General features: G+C 37.2%; 1 protein-coding gene and 1 long non-coding RNA gene across 4 annotated transcripts in view; one reads left to right on the top strand and one right to left on the bottom strand.

Moving 5' to 3' along the window:
* scara5 (scavenger receptor class A, member 5 (putative)) overlaps positions 1-8,681 on the bottom strand; it is a 105,842-nt gene extending 97,161 nt beyond the window's left edge. For 2 of the 3 annotated variants that reach the window (XM_047388160.1, XM_047388161.1), the window contains exons 1-2: positions 5,593-5,838; positions 726-824 (exon numbers count right to left, since the gene is read on the bottom strand). The gene's annotated coding sequence lies outside the window, so the exon portion shown is untranslated. Of the gene's footprint in view, positions 1-725; positions 825-5,592; positions 5,839-8,634 lie in introns of those variants that run through there. The other variant, XM_047388159.1, reaches the window with a different exon arrangement.
* On the top strand, positions 4,595-12,648 carry LOC124882045. Its single transcript, XR_007041803.1, has 4 exons — positions 4,595-4,697; positions 10,112-10,258; positions 10,457-10,597; positions 10,836-12,648. It is a non-coding gene; the product is annotated as an uncharacterized LOC124882045 (long non-coding RNA).
* The last annotated feature ends 12,089 nt before the right edge of the window (positions 12,649-24,737 follow it).

The raw sequence follows: 24,737 nt of genomic DNA, 5'->3' as shown, positions 1-24,737 counted from the left end.
CTCTCAACGTGGGGGAACATAATTATCTTGTCATATGTCCCCAACAAGCAACCAACTGTCTGCCAGGCCTGAGGATGGCAGTGTGTGTGGTCTCTGCTGGAAACATGCATTTAAAGATGAACTATACAACAATGACCTTAAAGTAATATTTCAAAACTATGAAACTCATATTAGAAGTCAAATTATTATAATTGATGCATATGAGCCCAATGCAGCATAATCTCTCAATAGACATCATGCAAAACTCCCATGCCACTGCTCAGCCATCCATGGATATTAACCTATTTTCTCCCCTCATTAAAGAGATACTTCATTAATGAGCCCTGAAATACAAAGTAACAATTTTCTGCGGATGAATTGCATTAAATGTGTGTTTCCTGTCTTTTGTAGTGCAATGTTGTGGTAAAAAATGCAGCATATCAGCTGTAAACTATCAATTTATCTTGATTGCAATGACAAATTAATACATATTGACCCTGTTTAGGAGGTCAAAATAAAGCCTTTTGATGTCACAGAAAATGTATGTTAACCTGTTAGCACATAGGAAAAGCATTAATATTAGAAACATTTACAAATTAGTTCATTCAATAAATAGTGCTTATTTTCTTCGTTAGCTATTGAAATACATGTGAAACGGTAAAACATTAACCTGCAATTTATGTCGGATTATAATAATCATGCCTGACATAAATCTGATATATAAAAAGATACAGCAAATGCCTCACCTTCTTTCTCAGGATCAAAAATCACAGCTCTGCCTTCCTCATAATTTCCTTTTAACAGTCGCGTCTTCACGCCTTGGAATGTTATCACCGCTGCCGTTACTGAACCGAGAGAATAAAAGAAAAAACTGCAGCATGAACACCTCCTGTCAGTGTTGCAGAGACTGTCAGCAGCCCTGCAGTGCGGTCAGACCGAACCTGGACATGTGGAATAATAAATCCACAACATCGTCATGTGACCACTACAAACTTCCAGTTGAGGATTGCTCTGCTGCTGCTGGTGCCCAGGCGAGAAGGTGTAAAAGGTTTTACAGAAGCTGGACGTTTACGCCCTCTGCTGGATGTAGATTTCAAATTACACTTAAATCCATTATGAGTTCACCATGTTTGGGTTGCCCAAACTACAGCGATCAGTTGGCTATTTAATTAGAGGAAAGTTTTGATAACTTGGTGCAAAATCAATTTATTCTCATGCTTTTCTATTGTTTTTTGTTTTTGTTTTCTGAAAGTAGAACAGTGATCACACTCATTCCCTGTGTAACAAACTCATGTTTCATTGACAAAAACTTTGCCTATTTTTATTTGTGGCTTATATACTTTTGATAAAGATGTGGTTATTCTGCCGTAGGCTTGAGCTACTGTAGGCCATGCTGGCCACATTTCCTAACTCTGCTACTTTCTCCTACTACTCTGTTTTTGTGCTTGTGAAGTCAATGATGCCACTATCTGAGTTTTCCTTCAGTTTATTATTTCAGTAGCTTTTGTACTCTGTAGTTTCCCAAAGAAAGTTCTTTTGGATCTGTGCTTCTCTATTTTAGTGTTGCCTACCTGAATAGACCAGAATATGGCCTAAACATTCCCAAAATTTCAGATTCTGAAATAAAAAATATTGATCAAACTGATAGTAATCAAAACGGTTGCCATTTTAATGCCTCAATCGTTTGTATAAACGGATTCCCATTTTGACCTCTGGTTCTCACAGATTAAAATGTCATTGTTCTCTCTTTAAACCCTTAACTGCATAGAGACAAAACTTGGTTTTGACGTTTGTCCATGATTCCCTCCTCAGTCAAAACGCTGCTAAACACAGATGACGTTTCTACATTAAGTTACATTTTGAACATGCTGGAGTGAAGTAAGCAATTGTTTTATCACATGACGTGCGACAAAATGACGTTTCTGGTCATCAGTTTCAGAAATTAGTATAACAGCAGCTTTTTAACTTCATCACAAATTTAAGGATATGAGTCTATATGTTTGGAGCAATCAGACAAATTGTTAGCGAAAACAAACAGAAGATGTGATAAGTTCAAGAGCAGAAGACTGCAGTAGGTGAATAAAATTGCACTCTGAGCAGTATCTGTGAAATGACTGAAGGATATTTACATTTTAATTTGATATTCAAATGTTAAAACAAACTTGGTTCGTCACCTTTTTGTTAATATATTGTAGCAAAACTACAAGAATGTCTACAGGTGGTAATGTTGAAGACCCAACCAGTAAAACTACTCTTTCTTCTGAAATTTACTGTAAGTTTAAATTGTTCCAGATATAACAGCTGCTTAAATTAGATCAATTAAACACTTGAACTAAAACCTACTTTTAAATAATGTGCTTTGACAATGTAGATATTTTTTTATTGTTTTTAAAATTTAACTATGATAAATTGTCATGTTTTTTTTTAACTATTTCCTCCTTATAAGACTCGATAGGAACAAGGGTTCACATTTATATTCATGCAATTTACTTCCACAGATTGTTTTTTTCTCTACATGCTGTGTAAACAGAAAAATGTCAAATAATTATGCTTGCTTCCAATCACGGCAAGCAGCAACATTATCAGCTGCAATCAAGCTATAAGACATATCTCTGACCTTGGTCGTTTTAAATCGGAGCTTAAAACTTTATTATTTAGAAAGGGTTTTAATATCCAGTAATTTGGTGCCACATTTTTCTAGTGTTCCTGTTGTTTTATTCTTGTTTCTGCTGTTGATTGTTTGCTATTTTACATTTTATGAAATGTTTTTCCTTTTTATGTATGCATATATATATACAGGTCCTTCTCAAAATATTAGCATATTGTGATAAAGTTCATTATTTTCCATAATGTAATGATGAAAATTTAACATTCATATATTTTAGATTCATTGCACACTAACTGAAATATTTCAGGTCTTTTATTGTCTTAATACGGATGATTTTGGCATACAGCTCATGAAAACCCAAAATTCCTATCTCACAAAATTAGCATATCATTAAAAGGGTCTCTAAACGAGCTATGAACCTAATCATCTGAATCAACGAGTTAACTCTAAACACCTGCAAAAGACTCCTGAGGCCTTTAAAACTCCCAGCCTGGTTCATCACTCAAAACCCCAATCATGGGTAAGACTACCGACCTGACTGCTGTCCAGAAGGCCACTATTGACACCCTCAAGCAAGAGAGTAAGACACAGAAAGAAATTTCTGAATGAATAGGCTGTTCCCAGAGTGCTGTATCAAGGCACCTCAGTGGGAAGTCTGTGGGAAGGAAATAGTGTGGCAGAAAACGCTGCACAACGAGAAGAGGTGACCGGACCCTGAGGAAGATTGTGGAGAAGGGCCGATTCCAGACCTTGGGGGACCTGCGGAAGCAGTGGACTGAGTGTGGAGTAGAAACATCCAGAGCCACCGTGCACAGGCGTGTGCAGGAAATGGGCTACAGGTGCCGCATTCCCCAGGTCAAGCCACTTTTGAACCAGAAACAGCGGCAGAAGCGCCTGACCTGGGCTACAGAGAAGCAGCACTGGACTGTTGCTCAGTGGTCCAAAGTACTTTTTTCGGATGAAAGCAAATTCTGCATGTCATTCAGAAATCAAGGTGCCAGAGTCTGGAGGAAGACTGGGGAGAAGGAAATGCCAAAATGCCAGAAGTCCAGTGTCAAGTACCCACAGTCAGTGATGGTCTGGGGTGCCGTGTCAGCTGCTGGTGTTGGTCCACTGTGTTTTATCAAGGACAGGGTCAATGCAGCTATCAGGAGATTTTGGAGCACTTCATGCTTCCATCTGCTGAAAAGCTTTATGGAGATTAAAATTTCATTTTTCAGCACGACCTGGCACCTGCTCACAGTGCCAAAACCATTGGTAAATGGTTTACTGACCATGGTATCACTGTGCTCAATTGGCCTGCCAACTCTCCTGACCTGAACCCCATAGAGAATCTGTGGGATATTGTGAAGAGAACGTTGAGAGACTCAAGACCCAACACTCTGGATGAGCTAAAGGCCGCTATCGAAGCATCCTGGGCCTCCATAAGACCTCAGCAGTGCCACAGGCTGATTGCCTCCATGCCACGCCGCATTGAAGCAGTCATTTCTGCCAAAGGATTCCCAACCAAGTATTGAGTGCATAACTGTACATGATTATTTGAAGGTTGACGTTTTTTGTATTAAAAACACTTTTCTTTTATTGGTCGGATGAAATATGCTAATTTTGAGAGATAGGAATTTTGGGTTTTCCTGAGCTGTATGCCAAAATCATCCGTATTAAGACAATAAAAGACCTGAAATATTTCAGTTAGTGTGCAATGAATCTAAAATATATGAATGTTAAATTTTCATCATTACATTATGGAAAATAATGAACTTTATCACAATATGCTAATTTTGAGAAGGACCTGTGTATATATATATATATATATATATATATATATATATATATATATAAAGTCCTATTTTGTTCAAATAACACACATTACCTAAAAAAATCTAAAAGTGCACTAATAACGTTTATGACAATCACTATGCGTACGATCAAACGTTTTCCCAACATATTTATCATTATCGGTGATATTAAAGATATTTCTGACAACTACTGAATGCATCACCGAGGAGTGGAAGAGTGGGCGGAGCATAAACATACCTGAGCTGAAACTTCCTTGATTTGGGCAGGTACAGACAGGCGAGTCTATATCAACTTTAAAGACACCGGACTGAAGGTAAATGCAGCCACTAACTGAAATATAATCTGTGCGAAGAGTGTACTGTGGTTAAAAGTAATGATACTTGAACTCTTATTTGCATGTTTGATGTTGAGATCCAGTGATCTTACAGAGTTCTTAATCGATCGGCCGGGTTGCCTTCTTTCTTCTGAAGCTAGAAATTGCTTCAGAGCAACATTCCATGATGAATTGCTGTAGTTTGATTAAACACTCTTTATTTTACCCAGCAGAAACACACACACCTGTAATCATACAAAGTCAATAAACTGCTCTAATTCTGCATCAATCTGAAAAGGTAGTGCGTGAATTAATAGCTATATTTAGTGCGCTGTAAGTGATTATACTGCACAACAGTCAGGATCGTAGTCAACGGTATGCAGTTGGATCTGAATATCACTTTGTTTGGGTTGGATTGGAATGAATTGGACTAATTCAATTCGAATTTGGTAAATTTCTTTTTCTATATACCTGTGATGAATTGGGCCTGTGCATTGAGTTGCCATTTGCTATGCATCACTGTCGTGCTGGAGGATAAAACTCTTCATTTTCAGCTTTCCAGCAGAAGCCTGGGCGTTTTTTTTTTTTTACAAACACTGACTGGTATCTGGAACTTCCTGACATTTCAATTAACACCCACAACTACAGCTGAAGACAAACAGTCCCAAAGCATGGTGCTTCCACCACCACCATGGTTTACTGTTGGTGTGTGATGTTCTTTTGCTGATGTTATGGTGTTTTTGCCAGAACATACCTTTTTGGAATTATCATTTCTTTAGACCAGTCCAGAACACATTATCCCACATGCTTTAGGAAACTTCAAATGTACTTTTGCAAAATGTAGCAGAGTTTGGATAACTTAAATAATAAGAATTAATACATCATGTCAGCCTACCTCATAGCGCAGGCACTCACAGAATTTGGAAGATTGTTTTAACGTGTGCAGCTCAAATAGACCTTGTCAGATCTTTCAACTTTTGAGGGACAACCAGCTGTTGGTACTGTCACTCTTAGGTCACAAATTCATCTCTTGATGACTTGTCTGTATACTGTTACATGTTATCTAAAACCTTGGAAATTATTTTGTGCTCTTCTCCTGACTTATACCATTTGACATACTTTGAAAGCTCTCTGCAGACCTTGAAATTTAGAGTGAGTTGAGGCTGAGGAAAATGTCAGGACCTACCAGAACAGCTGTTTTTGTGGTTAATCAGAGCACCTTAAATGATGGCAGGTGTGTACCTATTCCTGTTCAACATGAGTTTGAATGCAATGGTCAATTCTGAACAAAGCCACATGCCTAGTGATAAGAATTGTGCACACTTATACAACCACATAATTGTATTTTTTTTTTAATTTCCCCCCTTTTCTTTACATAATACGAAAATAAAGTCTCACATCTTAGAAGTTGTTGTACGTCTTTAAGAAACCACAAGGGGGCGGAATTACATCTTGGATCCTTTTGGTGTGCCCTGATTTATTTTGTTTCATGAGACCAGCCACATTTAATCTACAGGCTGCATCTCTGAAATGTGTGAGAGAGAGGGCATCTACTTGAGCTCTAGGACATAAATGTTGTTTTTGAACTTATTCTGTATTTAGAATATTTTCTGCCAGACCTCCGACCTCCTGCCAGGTTCTGGCAAATTGACTTGCTGGAGGAAATACATTCTGGTATCTTTCAAAAAGCAGCAGACAAGATGACCTGCTAGAGAGTAGCATAAGGACAGACTCTTCAGATTCTGTATGTCAAGACTGTTTCATTGGGATGAACGCAAGGGATTCCCCTTTACAGATTCCTTTTATTTTTGCTTTTCTGTCGCACGTTTTAATGTCAGACAGATATTACCTTAGTAAATACAAAGAGGCAGTTTTCAAATGATAATTTCATTTATTGAGAGAAAACAAAGCTATCAAACCAACCTGACCCTATGTGAAAAAGTAATTACCAGCTAAGCGTTTGCAGTAGCTAGTAATTAGTCTTTTTACAGACCAGGAATTTTAGCCCACTCCTCTTTGCAGATTACTTTTAAGTCAGCAACATGGGAGAGTTTTTAAGCATGTAGGGTCTGGTTAAGGCCATGCTTTTGTTTTGTCAGTCCACAGAATATTTTTTTACCAATGTTTGCGATTATCAAGATGTTTTCTGGCTAATGTGGGAGAGCCTTTGTGTCAGCATTAGTTTTAGCATTTGAACTCTCCCATTAATGCCATTTTTGCCCAGTCTCCCTTTCTTATTTTTAAATCATAAACACAGACCTTAACTGAGGTAAATGAGGTCTGAATTACTTAAGATACTGTTCTTGGTTCTTTTAGGACCTCCTGGATGAGCCGTTAATGTGCTCTTAGAGAAGTTTTTATATGCTGGCCACTTTGGGACTGTTCGATGTTTTCTTCATTTGTAGATAATGGCTCACTGTAGTTCACTTCAGTCCAAAAGCCTTTAAAATGGATGTGTAACCCTTTCCAGACTTACAGTATCTATTTTCTTTTCTTTTAGATAACTTCATGTTTGCAGACAGGATCCTTTTAGGTGATTTCTTGATTCTACAAGTCTGCCAGCAACCAGGCCTGGTTGTGGTTAGTCAAATTGATAAAAAAATGTGATTAATCAAAGGTAATTCACAATTTAATAGGAGTGACAATTACCTTTTCACATAGTCTGGTTGGTTGGTTGGATAGTTTTTTTCTCTTCAAGGAAATCACCAGTTGCAAACTGCATTTTGAATATGTACTCAAGTTATGTTTGTTTGATATGACAATAAAAAAGCAAAGTAGGTGAAATCTGTACTTTTTCACTGTATTGGTTGTAGAGAAAGCAAAGGCTACTGAGTTTAGTAACATGGAGAACTATAGAATGCAGTAACGTGGTTTGTTACGTATTATCTTTGTTTACAAGTCCTGGTTCAGTAGCTAAATCTAAATTAAAGTGCTTCCAGCAGATGAGACAAGCTATACAGTCACTTTATGTCTCTATAAAATAACAGACCCAATGGGGCCTGTACAGTTTAGGAAATGCTGTCTTCAGGTATAGTATCAGCATTATAGACCACCGTAGGATTTCCTTTACCCTCAGCTCATCCCCACTTTAAGGGTTAACTTTTCTCCATCTCTTTGCCCCGGTCACTTTCTGTATGTCAGTTCCTCCGGTGGGAGCTCGTTATTGTCTGAGCCAATCATACCTCATTCTTAATTAACTCAGGGAAATTGCATTCCTATATTTACAACCCTAATAACTCGCCTGGCCTACTGAAAAGGTCACATCAACAGTTTAGCAGCTTTTTGCCCTATAGCACTGTCGCCCAGTGGGAGAAGACTGTAAGAAAAACCCAAACCTCAGGGACTCCATAAAAATAATAAAACGAAACAGAAGTGTTTTTGACCTCTCAATGTCAGAGCTGGTTGGTTTCACTATTTCATATAAGGATTCAGCTCAGTTATTCACCAAAATGTTCAGGAGGTTGTCAGCTTAATCACTGGAAAATAGGCTTATGCAGAAGAAGTAGGTGACACAGCACGTGCCAAATAGCGTTATAAAGTGCCGTTTCCTCACACCAGACAGATATGATGTCGGATAATGTGTCTTAAGCTAAATGTCAGTGAGCTGATGTCTTCATGGTCACAGCAATGGCAGCTGAATTGCTGAGATCAGATTGTCTGGTGACAGACATACAAGTTTAGGTAGTATCACATTGCTTTTTTTGGGACATGACATATTTTTATATATTCTGTTTTAACTGGAACAATATTATGACAGACCATTTTAAAAATCCCAACAGAATAATTGAAATTATTAAAAGCATATAAACATTTGCCTCCTGGATGCATATATTCTGCAGCTTTTCTCAATTTGGTTATTGATATGTTGCTAGGCTCAGCCTTTGCTTTAGAGTGAGGAACTTTGTCATTCAGAGGGTGTTCAGAGTAAAGCACTTACCTCCAGTCCTCGAGAGCTACTTTCCTGCAACTTTTAGAGTTATCCTGGCTCCAACACGGCTGAATGAAATTGTTGAATTACCTCTTCAGGAAGTGTTGCCAATGCTTGGTAATGAGCCATTCATTTGATTTAGGTGTGTTGAAGCAGATAAGCATCTAAAAGCTGCAAGACAGTAGCTCCTGAGGACTGGAGTTGGAGACCCCTAGAGTAGAGCTTTTGTTACTTTCGGTTAAAAACCTGACAGTTTATGTGGTTTGGGCACCTGATGAGGAATCTGGATTCCCCCTTTTGGAGGTTTTCCAAGTATGACCCACTGGAAGGAGATCTTCGGGCACACCCAGAACTAACAGGAGGAGATATTAATTCCTTCTGGTTTGTAACTGCCTTGGGATCCTCCAGAATATGCTGAGGAGATGGGTGTATGGATTCTCCTTCCTGGATCTTGACCCGATCTAAGATAAACAGAATATGATGGGCAGTTATTTGTAGACAAGATAAGATATTCAAGTCTAAGAAACTGTGTGGGGAGTTCTTTCAATAACATTAGGTTTATGTGCTTAGATTACTAAATTAATATCCCTCAAAGCATTTGACGATTGCCGAGCCTGTAAATGTAGCATACAAGCATACAAGTTGTGAATGTAAATCACAATTTTTACTTTATAAAAAAAGAAATTCCGAGAAAGAAAAACTATTTAGTGTTGTGAAAAACGATTTTCTCCCTTATAGGTTTCTTTTTTTTTTTTTTTGTCACACCTAAATGTTTCAGATTATCTAACACATTTTAATATCAGATAAAGTATGACCTGAGTAAATACATAAATAGTTTTCAAATGATTTCAAAGCAGTGAGTAGATTCTCATGGTGCAGTGGTGTTTTATGAATTGAAGGAAAATGTCTGGCAGCTTATCCACGTTCTTCTGAAGAAGAGAAGAATAGCTTCCTCTGATGTGTACTGTGCAGATTTCTGATTGACACTAAAGGCTGCATGAAAAGATTAAAGAAACGAAATCAGACCTGCTACGTATAACAAATACAGGGTTTTCCCATCTCAAAGGTTTTCAATTATCTGTAAATTGACACTTGTCTTTTATTTTTCTGGTAATAAAAGAAAGTCAGTGTAATGAAACAGAAGCAGTTGGAATGAGAGTTATCTCCTCTCAATCTTAGGCAATTAAATTACTAAAATTGGTTTAATCATGAAGATTACCCTAAAATGGTTGGGTATGGTAGTAAGATTCCTCCCTATGGTATTTGTTTGGGTTCTTTCTTACCGTGAGGAAATACCGGGGCAGATTCAGACCTTGCTTAATGGTCCCTGTATCCCCACTGGTCTGGGAACGCCTTCGGGTTTCTCTGGGGGAATTTGGGATTGTTGCTCGGGGAACATACTGTCATGGCAGACAAATATGGATGGAGTTAATTGTGTCTTTTCTTTAGACAGTTCTAAGGCTTCATGATTTTTGTTTCATATCAGGGTGTTGCTGATGTAGTTTAGGGATTATGAGCCAGTCACAGCAAGCATCGTCCTGGTCTGTGGAAGAGGTGTTGGAATGGATTCAGGAAAAGCACCCGGGACACATTAAGACACTCTGCAAAAGCATCATCAAACATGATATATCAGGTACAACTAATCCCTTTGTTTTTTTGGGGGGGAGATAACTGGTAAAACTAAATGTCCAGAAGATGCTGGGTTTACAATCAATGTTTGCAATGGGTTTGAAACAAAACAACTTTGGTAATATTTATGCTGAGCTCTAAAATGTTTTAGTGTAGCTTACTGGTTTGAATACAGATGTGTAGGTTATAAATACATTTGCAGGCCGAGCTTTACTGAGACTAAAGGAGCATCACCTGGAGCTTCTCGGGGTGGAGGATGAAGAGCAGCAGCATGAAATATTGCAGAACCTTCTGCTTCTCAAACTTCAGGAAGAAATCAATCAACTCAATGACATCTGCTCTGGTAAATATACCAAATATACGCATTATCTCCAGGTTGTGGCTGAGCAGTACACTGATACAGTATAGTCAGAACAATCAACTCTTCACTTGGTGATAGAAAAAAGATTTTTATTTACGTATTATGTAAAGAAATACAACATTAAGATATATGAAAACAGCTTATTTTACCCAGTGCATAAGAACATGTTTGTTCCACCAAGTTAGATCAGTAAACTTATGTTCTCTTGTCGCCTCCCCAGAAAAACCAGACTGTTTTTCTTCATAAAGTACGGCTAAACGACAGAAAAATACCCAGCTGGTCTTTTTATTTCCTGTCTATCCATTCATCTGTGCCAAGGAGATTGAAAGGTGGGAGTGATGGAAATAACAAAAGAAGGTGAACAGAAAGAGGGATCGATGGGGAAGAGAAGAGAGAAAGAAACCCATTTCCTGTGTGAAATTTGACCCGTGCAGATGGATAAGATTAGTTTTTGTCTGGTTGCCTTTTTTTGATTCCTATTGTCCATTTGTCTCTGTCTTTTTCCTCTGTCTGTATTCTGTTTAACCATACCAATATCAAATATCCTGCAAAAAAATCTATTAAATATGGGATACAGTCCCAGAATGTCCTTGTGGTTGGTACTGAGAGCTGCAAACAACAAGAATTCCTGGAAAAGTTTGGAATTTGATGCAAGTATTATTGGTTTTGTTCTTGGAGTTTTTGTTCATGTCTTTTGTCTAAATTTTGTATCTATTCACTCATTTACATTGCCTTTGTAATGTATTAATACCTCTGGAATCTTTGTATATTTTGTCATGTTGCAACCAAAAACTTTAATCTATTTTACATTCTATGCCATAGACCAACACATTTATTTAAATCGACTCCATCCATCCATCCATCCATCCATCCATCCATCCATCCATCCATTTTTATTGTTGAAAAAACACTTATTTGGGACTAAAAGTTTACTGAAAAAACAGCTACCATCATTCCTGCTACAGTTTGGAGTTCTTCATCATATTTGGAGGCTGACCTCTTAATAAATGTTTACTTATAGAGGTGCTGATGTTAGGTTTGACCAAAAAATAGTCCATCTAATCTAAGAATCTAAACATTTCAATCTACTATTGTAGCATCTGCTGTTCTTCCTATAAACAAATCTTTAAAGACCATGTGCATAACTCAAGAAAGCTAAACTTGAACATGCTTATATAGCTCCACTTCTGTGAACTGTTTTAATTCAGAAGATTTTCCTTTAAAATAGACTTTGATACTCATCATTAAATCTGCAGTACTGATGAGAAACGTGGATATATTTTTATTCCTCGATAAAGCCTGAGATGAGGAGCTTATCCTCTTTCTGTCAGAGATGTTGTTGGTTTAAGATAATGTGTTTAATAAAAGCAAAGCAAGGCCTGGAAATATTCATGAGATGTGGACAGTTTGATATCTGAGCACGTATGATATTTGTCTTTTAAACTCACAGCTTAATAAAGAAGTTAATGTTGCTGCAGCTAGAGAAAAAGTGCAAAGATGTTAAAGTTGAAATATCTGAGTTTCATTTCAATGCTGTTTGAGCAATTGAGATTTTTGCCTTAGCAAAAAGCTTTTAGAATTGCTCTAAAAAATCTCAAACAATTCTGTATCCATTTACATCTGTGTGGTTTCCTCTAGAAATATAGTGTGAGGTTGGATTCAAACATCAAACACTGATATAAACCTCCAGAATAAAAAAGGGTTTAACTGTTCTTATATTAAATTACAAAACTTGAACTGAAGCACTAAAATGGTTTTGATGTCCGCTTTTGTCTCTTATTAAGAGTTGAAATGCTGGATCCATGATATTTTGTTTTTGACTGATCTAAAGCAAAATATTTTTATCTGAAGCTAATATAGGAGGAGGAACAAAAAACATGTTTTTTCATCTTTTATTTCAAGTGGTTATGTAAAGATGACAGTCTTTATTTGTATATTACAGACATCAATATTTTTTGTGCTGCACGTAAAGATTTCTGAACATTTCTTTTGCAGCAGCCAGTTAAATAAAAAGTGCTGCTTTTGCAACATAATCTTGGCTGTTTGCTTTCTTCCTAATCATCCATCATTTTGGATGCTGGAGTACAATCATGAATCATTTGTTTGTCGCGGAGCTGCTTTTACAGCTGCAGCTCCATGCCTCATAAATACCCAGAGTTTCCACTATAACTCAGATTTTTTTCTCTTGTTTGAATTATCCTCAGGGATATAGCTCTGTGAAAGATCTACTGCTAAAGCTAAAGGTCATAATAATGAAAACAGATTAATGCAGACTTGTGTGCACCCTTAAATCAAGAGTCATAAGAGTTGAAGACAGAGTTGATAAAGTATGCAATAAAATGTAATCCAATTCCATCACTCGTATATTAACCTGATAATAATCTAACCAGACTTCCAGAGTTATACTTTAAAGCATTTAACTGTAGTTCACATAGTAGAAGACATAGAGACTGGTGAAAGTTTAAATCTGTTATAAATTGCCTTGCAATAATATTCATACTCCTTAAACTTCTACACATTTTTTCATGTTCCAGCTGCAGACTTCGGTGACTTTTCGGTATGATCATTGACTGGGCCTATGTAGCTCATGAATATGCTTTGATGTAAACTGTTCACTTTTACAACCCTGGCTGGATGTCTAGGAATTTTTCTTCCTATCAGAAGGTGAACCTCCACCCAATCAGAAGCCTTTTGTGGGTGCAGACCTTCTTTGGATTGCCCTGTATTTAGCTCCATTCATCCTAACACTCCCTGCCCATCTTCTCTGACCTTGCTGAGTAAAAGCATCCCCACACAATGATATTGCCACCAAATTTTTCGTCACTCAGTATTTTGGTCTCATATGACCAGAGCACGTTCCTCCACATGATTTCAGTATCCCCTACATGGCCTGTGGCAAACTGAAAACAGGACTTCTCATGGCTCCCAACCAAGCTGCAGATCTCTGCAGCTCCTCCAGAGTTACCATGGGCCTATAAGCTGCTTCTCTGTTAAATGCTCTCCTTACCTGGACTGTTAGTTTACTAATAATTAGGGGACTTCTGAAGGCAATGAGATACACCAGATTTGTTTATGGGGATCAGACTGAAGAGGCATGCCAGACTTTTCAGATTATACAGTCATATTCAATAAATCAGAATATGTGTACTGATGGGGCTTGTTTAGATTAAAATACCTTTCCAAAATAATCTTAAAGCAGGTATTAAACATTCTTTTCTATATTAAAACATGTTTTTTATTTTATCTGATATAACCTAATCTTAAATGCTGTTTTTTCATCATTAGCTGTGAGAGGAAAATGATAATGAATGGAAATGAAGGTTTTAAAGCATAAACCTGTGTGTAATTAATCTATATAATGTGTTTCACGTAATGAATTGAGTTGCTAAAATAAATATTTCCATAATAAAACTTATTGAACATGACTGTATAAAAGTTATTTTTCTCTACAGTTATGCTTCACATTGTATTGCTGTATGAAATAAAGCCAAAATAAAATGTATTACAGGTAGTGGCTGCAACATGGGGTAACGAGTATTTCACTGTAGCACTGTATTTTTAACTGTGATTGATCTGAGTAATTTTGGTCTTCACTGTATGCAGCAACATGCATGGGAATCTCTTCCCAACTCTTGTTAGTGACATGTAACAGGCTGTTTGTGAAAACCTGTCACGTAAAGCCAGAACATGTGAGGAAGATTGCTGCAAGGACTTTTTCCTCTCTTTTTTCTGAGTCACTCTGATAGGGTGTTTGTGTTATTAATCCCTCACGAGATGCCATGGCATTTGATTGGGCAGGAATGACGATGGGGCGATGCTTAGTCAGCACAAACATAAATCCATCTCACTGGCAGAAAGAAGCAATGATGAACAACGCCACTGACCCTGACCACGAAGCTGAAATGAAATGTCTGCTGAAAAATAAAACAAAATTAAACTGAGTCTAGCATATGGACTGCCTTAGAAACTCACATTGGAGCTCGTAACTTCAGGTAAAACATAATTTCGTCATGTGGTGTAGATAAAATATATAACATATACTATATTTACAGTTGATGGGTTTCCCTGGGTTTTGTATGTTGGTAATACTTTTGAAGATATAAATTAATATTCGACACAATGTTCTACAATAGTTGCTATTTATTAAAGATAACATTTGATTGTGTTTCATCTTGCCTCCAGAAATGTACTGCGTCAGAAAAATATTTCAAAATCATTAATAGAGTACAGAACAACAGCATACAGATGTTGCAAATGCACCTTTTCTATTAGATATGTGTATATCGTACATTGTAAATTGTAAATTTGTATATTCTGTAATGCAAAAACAGAACAAAAGAGCAAAGTGTACCAGAGTCAAATTCCTTGTTTGTATGTACGAACTTGGTAACAAAGCTGATTCTGATTCTGATTATGAAAGCAGATCAAGGGTGCTCTGTGCAAAATGCTGAGATTATGTTTGTGATTCTTCTGTCACAATAGTATAGGATTTGTTAAAATTTGCATTCATTCCTTTTTTGTTTTGATTATCTTCAATTAGAAACAAACTTATGTTTCTCAACAGTTGGCTATAATAAAAAAAAGATTGCTTCTTTATCCATGAAAAAATACACAATCAATTCTTATCCCAATAAGATTTCTGCTGTATTGTAAGGTGAAAGACGAATAGAAAGGGACACATAATGGTAACGTTGAAGAAAAAAGCTACTTGGTGTTCAATTTTTTTGTTTGTACAAATTAAAATGTGAAAAGCGTGCATTTTGGGCAATGCCTGTACATGCTTTATATGTCTAGTGACTAAACTTCTTGCCCAGTCTAAATGGCTCAAGCGCTTGTTGCAAACTGCAAATATGACTTTATGGCTTTCCTCTTGGCACTTTTGCATAAAGGCCAGATTTGTGGAGATCACAACTAATAGTTGTCCCATTGACAGATACTATCTGAGTTGTGCAGCTCTCTGATTAATGTTCTCCTTGCTAATCTTGTTAGTTAAGGGAAGGGGTTCAGGTACCTTTACAATCCACTGAGCCATTTTAGACCTTGCTTCAACTAAATACAATTTGTCTGGAACTGCAAAACCTACATGAAGCTTACAGTTATTTGTTCTTTTAGGTTTAGGACAAAATGAAGCCACAGGTTGCAGATTCCTGCTTTAGGTGAATCATGTCTTGGTAGGTTTGCTGTTGCACCACACTCTTTTCATCTTCAGATGATGGACTGAGATGTTCAGGACTGAAAGCTCTGTGAGATGTTCAAAGCTTAGGAGACTGTTTACTAATCTAACCCTGGTTCAAACATATTCATAATATTCTCCCTGATATGATGCTGTTTGTTCAGTAATGCTCTCTAACAAACCTCGAGGGTTTAACAGAGCAGGCTGGATTTATACAGAGATTAAATTATACATTCTGTTTACTAAGTAGGTAAATTAAATTCTTACAGCAGTAGGATGCTGTGGATTTTATATCAGGGTATTAAAGTAAAGGGAGTTAAAAGCAAATACATTCCACACTTTTAGGATTTTTACTTGTAAAAACTTTTGGAAACCGTCAAACTGTCATTTCTCCCTCACTTCCCAGTGTGCAACTGTGAGGTGGAAAGACCTCTGGGGATTGTATGCCATAGATCTTGTGCTGGTCTACGGCATATAATCCCAAATGAAATACACTGAACTTAATTGTTGTAATTTGACAAAATGATGAAATGTTAACGGGGTATGAACACATTTGCACGGGAGAGGCTCTGCTCTCCATGACTTTAGGTCTATTAACACCAGAAACAAGATTAAATTAAAATGAAGGTAAATTAGGTTGTAGTAAATTAAAACCTTATGGAAATGAGTGCACTTAATATAATCAAAAGCTCTAATCCCACCGAACATTTAGATTCATGTAGTTCTTCTTTTATTGATGCGGGCCAAAGCTCTGCTGTCATTATGATCAGGTGTCTCTGTCTGGCTTCGGTCAACCTTTAACACAGCTATGAACCTTCTCCCTGTAGTCATTCACCACCTTCCAGCTACAGCAGTCTTTTTGTCACTTTTTTATGATCTATTCGAAGCTGCAGCTGCAGGATAGAAAGATCAATATTTACTTGAAGAAAAAATGAGTTTGCGTCAGGCCACAAGAATGAAGGAAACAGAGAGAAGTTCACTCTAAGTTCAGAAGGTCGTGACACAGCAGCTCTTTTCACTTCAGAGGCCTCCTGGGCTACAAAAACATGAGACTCTAAAACATCATCGACTCTAATTATCACTTGCAGGAAGCTTTGGCTGCAAGCTTGTTGATGGCAACCAACTTCTTTGTAATAACCATAGAGGTGCTACTGGCACAAACAAACATGAAACACACACAGTTCTTGGATCTTCATGAGAGTATCTGGAGACTCAGAAGGTTTAATGGAATAAAAAGCTTTGTTGCCTTAAAATCTGAGATTGAAACACCTGGGCAACGTAATAGGTGGCTACAAGTTTGTGGATGAGTTAAAATAGGAGTTCGTTTTTATCTGTTTCATTTTATTTTTAAAGCTACAAGTTTTTCCACTGATCCTCATGCTGCAGATAGATCAAATTTGTAAAGCTTTACTATAGGATGTTGCTAACCTTAAGATAAATTAACTTGTTACAGCAGCTCTTAGTAACACACAAATGTGCAATTAAAGAAGAACAAAGTAGATGTGCAAAAAACAAGTAGTAATAATAGAATAAAATAACTTACGTACAGTAAAAAGTAATCAGTGGAGGTGATTGTGCTAAAGTCACAATGATTGCAAGTATTTACAAATACAGAGGTTGTTGCACAAGTTATTATTCAGTAGAATTAAACAGTCTGACAGCGGTGGTGATGAATGAGCTGCGTTGGTGCTCCTTCCTGCACTCAGGGTGTCTCAGTTGGCCACTGAAGGAGCTGCTCAGCTCCTCTACAGTCCGGTGAAGTGGGTAAGAGATTATGTCCATGATGGATGTGAACTTGGCATCCTCCTCTCACTCACCACCTCCACAGAGTCAAGCCCAGGACAGAGCTGGCCATCCTAACCCGCTCGTTCAGTTTGTTCTTGTCCCACTCTGTGCTGGCAGAGGCTACCACAGAGTCAAAGAGTAATTTTGGTAAACCAGCCACTCCTGAGATGGTGTCCCACTGTTCTATGTTTTCTCCATTTGTCGATAATGTCTCTCACTGTTGTTTGCTGGAGTCTCAAAGCCTTGCAAATGGCTTTGTAAACATTTTTAGACCGATAAATGTTAATAACTCTGTTCTGCTACTTCATTTATACTCTCAGCATTCATTTTCCTGTCCATAACCATTATCCTCACATCTATGCAACCTCTCTCACTGCAAGCTGACCCAGGGTTTCTTAGTAAGTGAATAGCAGCTATAAGATAAATATCTTAAAAACTTCTTATTTCAGTGGCAATCGAGAACAACAATTATGCTTTTCACACTTTCAGTGAAAAGCTTCTTCTATGTGAGAAAAGATTTATAGACAAACCTATGTTTAAAAAAACATGCAGGAGAAGACCAAATCCTTGCTTAAATGTGTTAGATTTGTAAGGCTATATCATAATTATTGTTAAGATCAAGGTTTTAAGATTTCCCAACTCAATCCTCTTGAAATTGAGAGTGAAAAGTTGTCTTTTTTGCAGTACATGAACATGGATGTGTGTGTTTTGACCAGTCCCACCACTATGTATGCTACCAAACATTCCCATTTGTCAAGACAAACAAGGGAGAAAAAAGGAAAGGTAGATGTCGAACAAACTTGCTTCTGGATCCGCAAAAACGAGAAAAAATACGTGGATGTGGAAAAAACCCAAACAGAGAGTATTTTATTACCTGGAAGTTGCAAAATGAGTTTTGTCAACAAATGGCCCATCTATTTCCCCTCACATCAATGGCATCATGGCATGTGATTCATCTTCGCTGTATTGGAAGCAATGGAGTGAAAATAGAGGGGAGGGGGTGAAAGTAGAGGGGATACACTCCTGCTTCCCTGAACAGTCTTTTGGGTATAACCATGAAAAGAGTTCATGCATGTTACATAGAGAGAAATCTCTGACTAGAAATAAAAAAAGATCAGGAAGCTGTATCCTCGTTTTACATGTCAAGCAGTAAGCACAAGCTCTGGTAGCCAGGATCAAGAAGTCATGTTTCACTGTAAGAAAGCTGCACACAGTTACATGTGACAGAATCCATTTTCTTTAATCCAGACGCACATGTTTTCCTGTAAATTTTCTAATAAAATGAATTATTTTTTTATAAGGGTAAACAAATTACACATCAACTAGTTGCCCTTTTTCTTGCACACTTACAGCATAGAATTGATTTATTAGTCATTAAAAAGCGATTATTCATTTCCATATAGGTAGCCCTTTTTGAAAATGAATAGACTTTCTTTCAATAACTTACTTCTTATTTTTTACTTTTTATTACTCAGCAGGGATTGTTTCTTTAAACAGGTTTTACTTTGCTTAAATATGACTGCTAAAGTTATTAATTTCTGATGACCAATTTAGCAACTCTGTATCCAAAATCTGCAACAATCCTGTGGTGGTAGGGAGTATCTTGTGTTTTTTGTGCTTCTCATTTCTTCTAGGGCAGAGGTTTTCATGCTGTACTACCCTCCCAACTGCAACTTGCAGTAGCAACAGCCTACTGTAGGTTCTCTGATCTGAACTTCCTTTAGCATTTTGTAGTCTGATGTCAGGATAATCTTGTTTTGATGGCCAGACCTGGATGTGTTGGTAGATGTTTGAATGCCATCAACAGGTAGACTATTTTCTAAACACTGGAATGGCTGATTTCAAATTATTTTCCTGACTAACAAGCTGCTACAATCTACCTTCTGAAGGCCTCAGACAGCTTTTTCGATTTTACATTGATGTCCATTCTCACGTAAACAGTCAGTAGACTAAATAGTACAAACCTTTTTCAAAATGATTAGTACTGATGTTCTCTTTTCTTTGGTTTAAGTTGTTTGGTTATAATACTTCATAATTCATATTAATTAACCATACATGAAAATACAGATCCATTCAATAAATTAGAATATTGTTAAAAAGTAAATTTATCTCAGTAACCTAGCTTACTAAGTGAAACAAATGACTGTATATTGATTCACTGCGCACAAACTGATGTTTTCAAGCCTTTATCTCTGTTAGTTATGAGGATTTTCTGCTTATAGTTAATGAAAACATGCTTTATAAATGCCTAAACGTTGTTGTTTTCAAAAAAATACTCTTAATCCGACAAACAATCCTCACTGGAACACATGTTCTAATTTACTGAATATGACTGTATATTACACAGGCTCTCAAAAGATTTTTTTAAGTGTTTTTACAAATGTTGCTGAGCCCTCTTAGCCGGCATGGAGCCGCAGGGAACAGCTGCCTGGTCCTCCAAAACCATGACTTCGTCATTTTCTCTGGCCCCCTGCCTGATTTGACCAGTAATGATATGTTAAGCTACATGTTGTCATTTAACCACTGGTGTATTAGGTGGTATTCAAAAATCAGTTTGGATTTAAACTTCTCCAAAGATCTGCAAAGCAAATCCATGAAGCAGAGTTACTGTTTACTACTTCGCTGGTCAAAATGTGTGCATGCCCATGATCCAAATAAATTAATTAATTAAAAACCAAGTCCAAAGGAGTAAATAATGATAATCTCATTAAAGAAAGACTTTAACAGAAGAATAAAACCAATTAAATGTGGTTTATTGAACAGAAGATCTCTCATAAATCCAGTTAAGTCTAATCCAGCTTTATTAATTAAACACTTTAAACTGAACCACAGGACAAAAGAGCTGCACAAAAGAATAAGTAATAAACATTCAAATAAAAAAGGCAAAGACTTTGATAGTTGATTAAATGTTTTGTGATTATCAGGTTGAACTGTGTTTTTACAGTTTCCTGTCTGCAGCAGGGCAGTTGTGTTAAAAATGAGTCAACTCATTTTGTCTACATTTTCACATTACTCAAAATACTGGCTCTCTAGGAGGAATAGGAATTTTCATCTAATCAGATTTATTGATTAGTCCAAAAACAATTATTAGTTACAGTTGTTCTGAACATCTGACTCTCATTTTTTCCTCATCCACACAAAAAAACCCCAACAAACATCTGTTTGTAGTTTTGTTTTATCCACCAGGCCTTTACTGGTGCAATTGCTTCAACATGCTTTCTCTTTCTCATTCCTATTCTATGGAAGGGCTATTTCACAAGTGTTTACTCCTGTATCTAGCATTCGAATCCTTAACTTGTTTTACTTGCCGGGGTATTTTAGAGGTAAACTTTGTAGAAGCAACTGTAGAAACAATAAAAACTGCTGCAAGGCAGCTGCTCATTCTTTGTTTGACACTCTGCCAAATGAGCTGACTGGCAGCAAAAGCAGAAAAACTTGAAGTAAAACCAGCATGTCTAAAGGTGGAACAGGAGCAGGATCTTGTGTAGGACAAATAAACCTCTTTTTGCATTACATTTGGGCTGTAATGGAAAGGTGCGCTAAAGAAGGCGCATAAACAAAGTCATAAGATGGGTTTAAAACTATAGCTTAATCTGAATGCCAAGCATAACTGATCTCAAACAAAGCATTTCAATACTTTTTGGCCATTAAAAAGCAATTATTGCAAACAGTTTGACCCACTTTCTTCAGTATATTGCCAGAAATATAAATAGTTAAAACACACGTCTTCATTCTGTGACTTTATATTTGGACAAGGAAACCAAAGGGAACACTGTGGTTAGTACCCTTTGCTGCATACTAAATTATAAACACAACCAAGTTTATCTTTTTCTGTAGGTAAACTACATCTGGCAATGAGAAGAAGCTTTAAACATGTTCCAAAGCCCTTTGAAGTCCTCTCTGCAAAAAAAGCTTTAGTGTTTCTAGTTTGAATCACAGCTCTAAAAGATAGCTTAAGGGACTGCACCAAAATCCAATTCAAAAAGACTTTATTAATCCCAACGGAAAATTTCATTTTGCAGTAGCTCATATTATACAGTAATATGAATAATATATATATATATATATACATATATATATATATATATATATATATATATATACACAAAATATCAAATAGTTTGAGCTCAAAAATCTTATAAGTGGAATTTTGTATCATAGTGAGAAAATCTGAGAGGCACCTTTGAAATACAAAAGGCAGAATACAGGAATCAAAATATATTTGTAGTCCATCATGCATAGGCATCCTATGTGATTATTTGTTGTTGAACAGTGTACCTAATAAACTGGCCGGTGAGTGTAGATTGCTTTTAAGCATCCAGACCTTTAAGTATTCCATCAAAATAACCAAAAAACAATGTTAGTTTAGACTTTCTGAAAGAGTTTAAGGGTTTTTTTCTTTATTTTTGACATAGTTATAGAAGTTATTTTCAATTTATTTAGTATTTACTAGTCCAACATTACCAACACAGTCTATATTAGTTATTTAGTTACAGGTGAATGATGGGAATGGGATCATCACCACAACAAGGGACTTATTTGTGAATAGGTCAGTAGGTCTGTGAAAATGTGCTTATTTTTCAGCCTTAATGTGTGACTTTACTGAAACGTTATTGTCTTGTTACTAGCTGTTAATCTGAGGGAAAATTAAACCAGGGTTTGTGGTACAATTTTACCCTGTTTATAAAGATAGGAGGAAAAAAAGAAGGTATAATTTACCCAAGAATAACCATGTAGTTCTAAGTAAGGAGGCATGATGAAATGAAGCATGTATAAAAATACATTTTAACTGCCTCTCAGCAAATGTGCAACACATTTTTATTAACTGTTTACACAAATATGCCTCATTCCTATGTGTTAGGCAACTTAAACTCAAATCTATTCTTAGAAACAATATTACGCATATTACACAATAATTTAGTGCAAGAGAGGAAGGCAAAATAATCCTCACAGCTGGAAGCCGTCTCACTCTATTACACATCATCTTATTTCATTGGTCCAATACGATTTCTCTTGCACACTAAGAACTTCAATTTAAGCTAAGCATCTAGCAGTTTGGATCTTTTTAGATGAAGAAGACGAGCCATAAAAAACTTAGATTCTGATTCATCTTAGTCAGGATTACAGTCTGACATCTGTGCCAGTGGAAATTTTCCAAGAAATAAACATATGTTTTGCAGAGTGCTAACTTTAAGCTTTCACTGTACTTTTTTTATTAACACAAAACAATTTTTTAACCCCCTGATATTCCAAATGCATATCGGCCTAAATATGTCACAGTGAATAGATTTTTCAGCAAATGAAGTTGAAGCAGCGTAAATGAGGGCAGACAAGGAGGTCAAAAGGTTATTCCTGCAGGGACTCTGTTGTTTGTATTTGTTGTTGATTCACCCAAATATGTTTTAGTTCTTCAAGATGCATCTTTGCACACAGACTGTCAGAAAGCTGAGGTCACATGAAAAATCCATTTTCATCGCAGGTGCTGTGCTGACCAACAATTTTATCTCACAAGGTACTGCGATGCTGAGTCTGACAGAAGCAACACTGCACTGAAAAGATGATAAAGACTTAATTTATGAGCAAGTAGAAAGAGAATTTAAAGATGCTGAGACCATAAAATATTGTTAAAATCTATGCAATTTATTAGTACAGTCATGCAATAGATCCTCATCAATGAATGTTTATTTATACTAGTTGTTTGTTGTTAAAACCTCTTCCAGGTAAAAAAAAAATCAAAAATACAACTGTCAGGATTTGGAGTTCTGCTGCCTGCTGCTTACACCTTTTCGACACTAGGTGCCGCCAGTAGGAGTGTACCTGAGGCGACAGGTGTTGTGCATCTACTCGTCAGCTGGGAAGCATATAGAGGAAGATTGCCAACACCTCGGCGCCTGAGTGTTTTTGCCTCTGTGGTAATTTCTGGCCAGCTCTGAAATCTTTGCATGATTTTTAACATGGATATCTTTTGAAGGATCTGTTGTTGCGAACTCTAAGTTGCTTTGTTACCTGTTCCAGGTGTGAATCCTACCTGATCTGTTCCAGTCCTCCGTAGTAGCTAAGGCTACTTCCTGATCTAGTCTGTGCATGGCAAGCTGAACTCCTTTCCTGACATTTATTCTCTCCCTGGCGGGTTATTCCGGAATCTCCAGTAAGATACGTTTATGTTGGTTCATGTTTCTGAGGTTCAGCTATTTATCTTTTCTCTTTGTGTTTTCACAGTAAGGAAGATTAGACTCGTCGCTCCTGTTGTTCCTGATCAATCTTTCAATAAAAACTTATTCCTTTTACAAAGTTCTATGAGAGTCTCTGCATGTGGGTTAAGTCGGCTGTAAAAATCATGACAGAACACTCAGGCCAACCAGTGCTTCTATTGTGGTGCTTCCGATCATTTCATTTCCGGTTGTCCGGTTCGGCCAAAAGGGCCGTCGGCTGTGATGGGGCAACCGACGGACCGATCCTCCAGTAGTAAGACCCCACGCTTCACGTTACCGGCTACTTTGTTTGTGAACCATCACTCTGAGGTTTTATCTGCCCTAGTTGACTCAGGTTGTGATCTGAACTTGATTGATTTTGATTTTGATTTTGTTTCAAAGAAAGGGATTTCCACAGAAAGATTGACCCAGCCACGTCGGGTTTTGGCCTTGGATGGTTTATCTCTTCATGAGATCACCCATCACACACTGCCTCTAGAGCTTGTTTTGTCTGGAAATCACAGAGAAGAGGTCTCTTTTTTTATTTTTCCCATAGCTCAGAGTATGTTAGTACTTGGTTTTCCCTGGTTCCAGCGCCATAATCCCCACATAAATTGGGCAGAATTATGGGTAGAAGCGTGGTCTGAGGGATGTCTCAATTCATGTTTACAGTCAGCCATCTGTCCTACAACCCCTGGTGAGGAAGGTATGGAGGAGGAACTCTCAGACTTAACCAGAGTTCCCCCCGAGTATTATGATCTTAAGATGGTCTTTAGCAAGTCTCGTGCCCTGTCTCCACCGCCTCATTGACCATACGACTGTGCCATTAATCTTCTTCCTGGTGCCCCTTTACCCTCCAGCCGACTCTACAGCATCTCCGGGCCGGAAAGAAAAGTAATGGAAAAATATATTGCTGTGTCTTTAGCTGCTGGGGTTATTCGTCCCTCTTCGTCTCCTTTAGGGGCAGGTTTCT

The sequence above is a fragment of the Girardinichthys multiradiatus genome, chromosome 15 (genome assembly GCF_021462225.1).
Source record: "Girardinichthys multiradiatus isolate DD_20200921_A chromosome 15, DD_fGirMul_XY1, whole genome shotgun sequence".
In the NCBI taxonomy this organism is placed as follows: domain Eukaryota; kingdom Metazoa; phylum Chordata; class Actinopteri; order Cyprinodontiformes; family Goodeidae; genus Girardinichthys; species Girardinichthys multiradiatus.
This window is presented reverse-complemented; position numbering and strand designations above follow the sequence as displayed.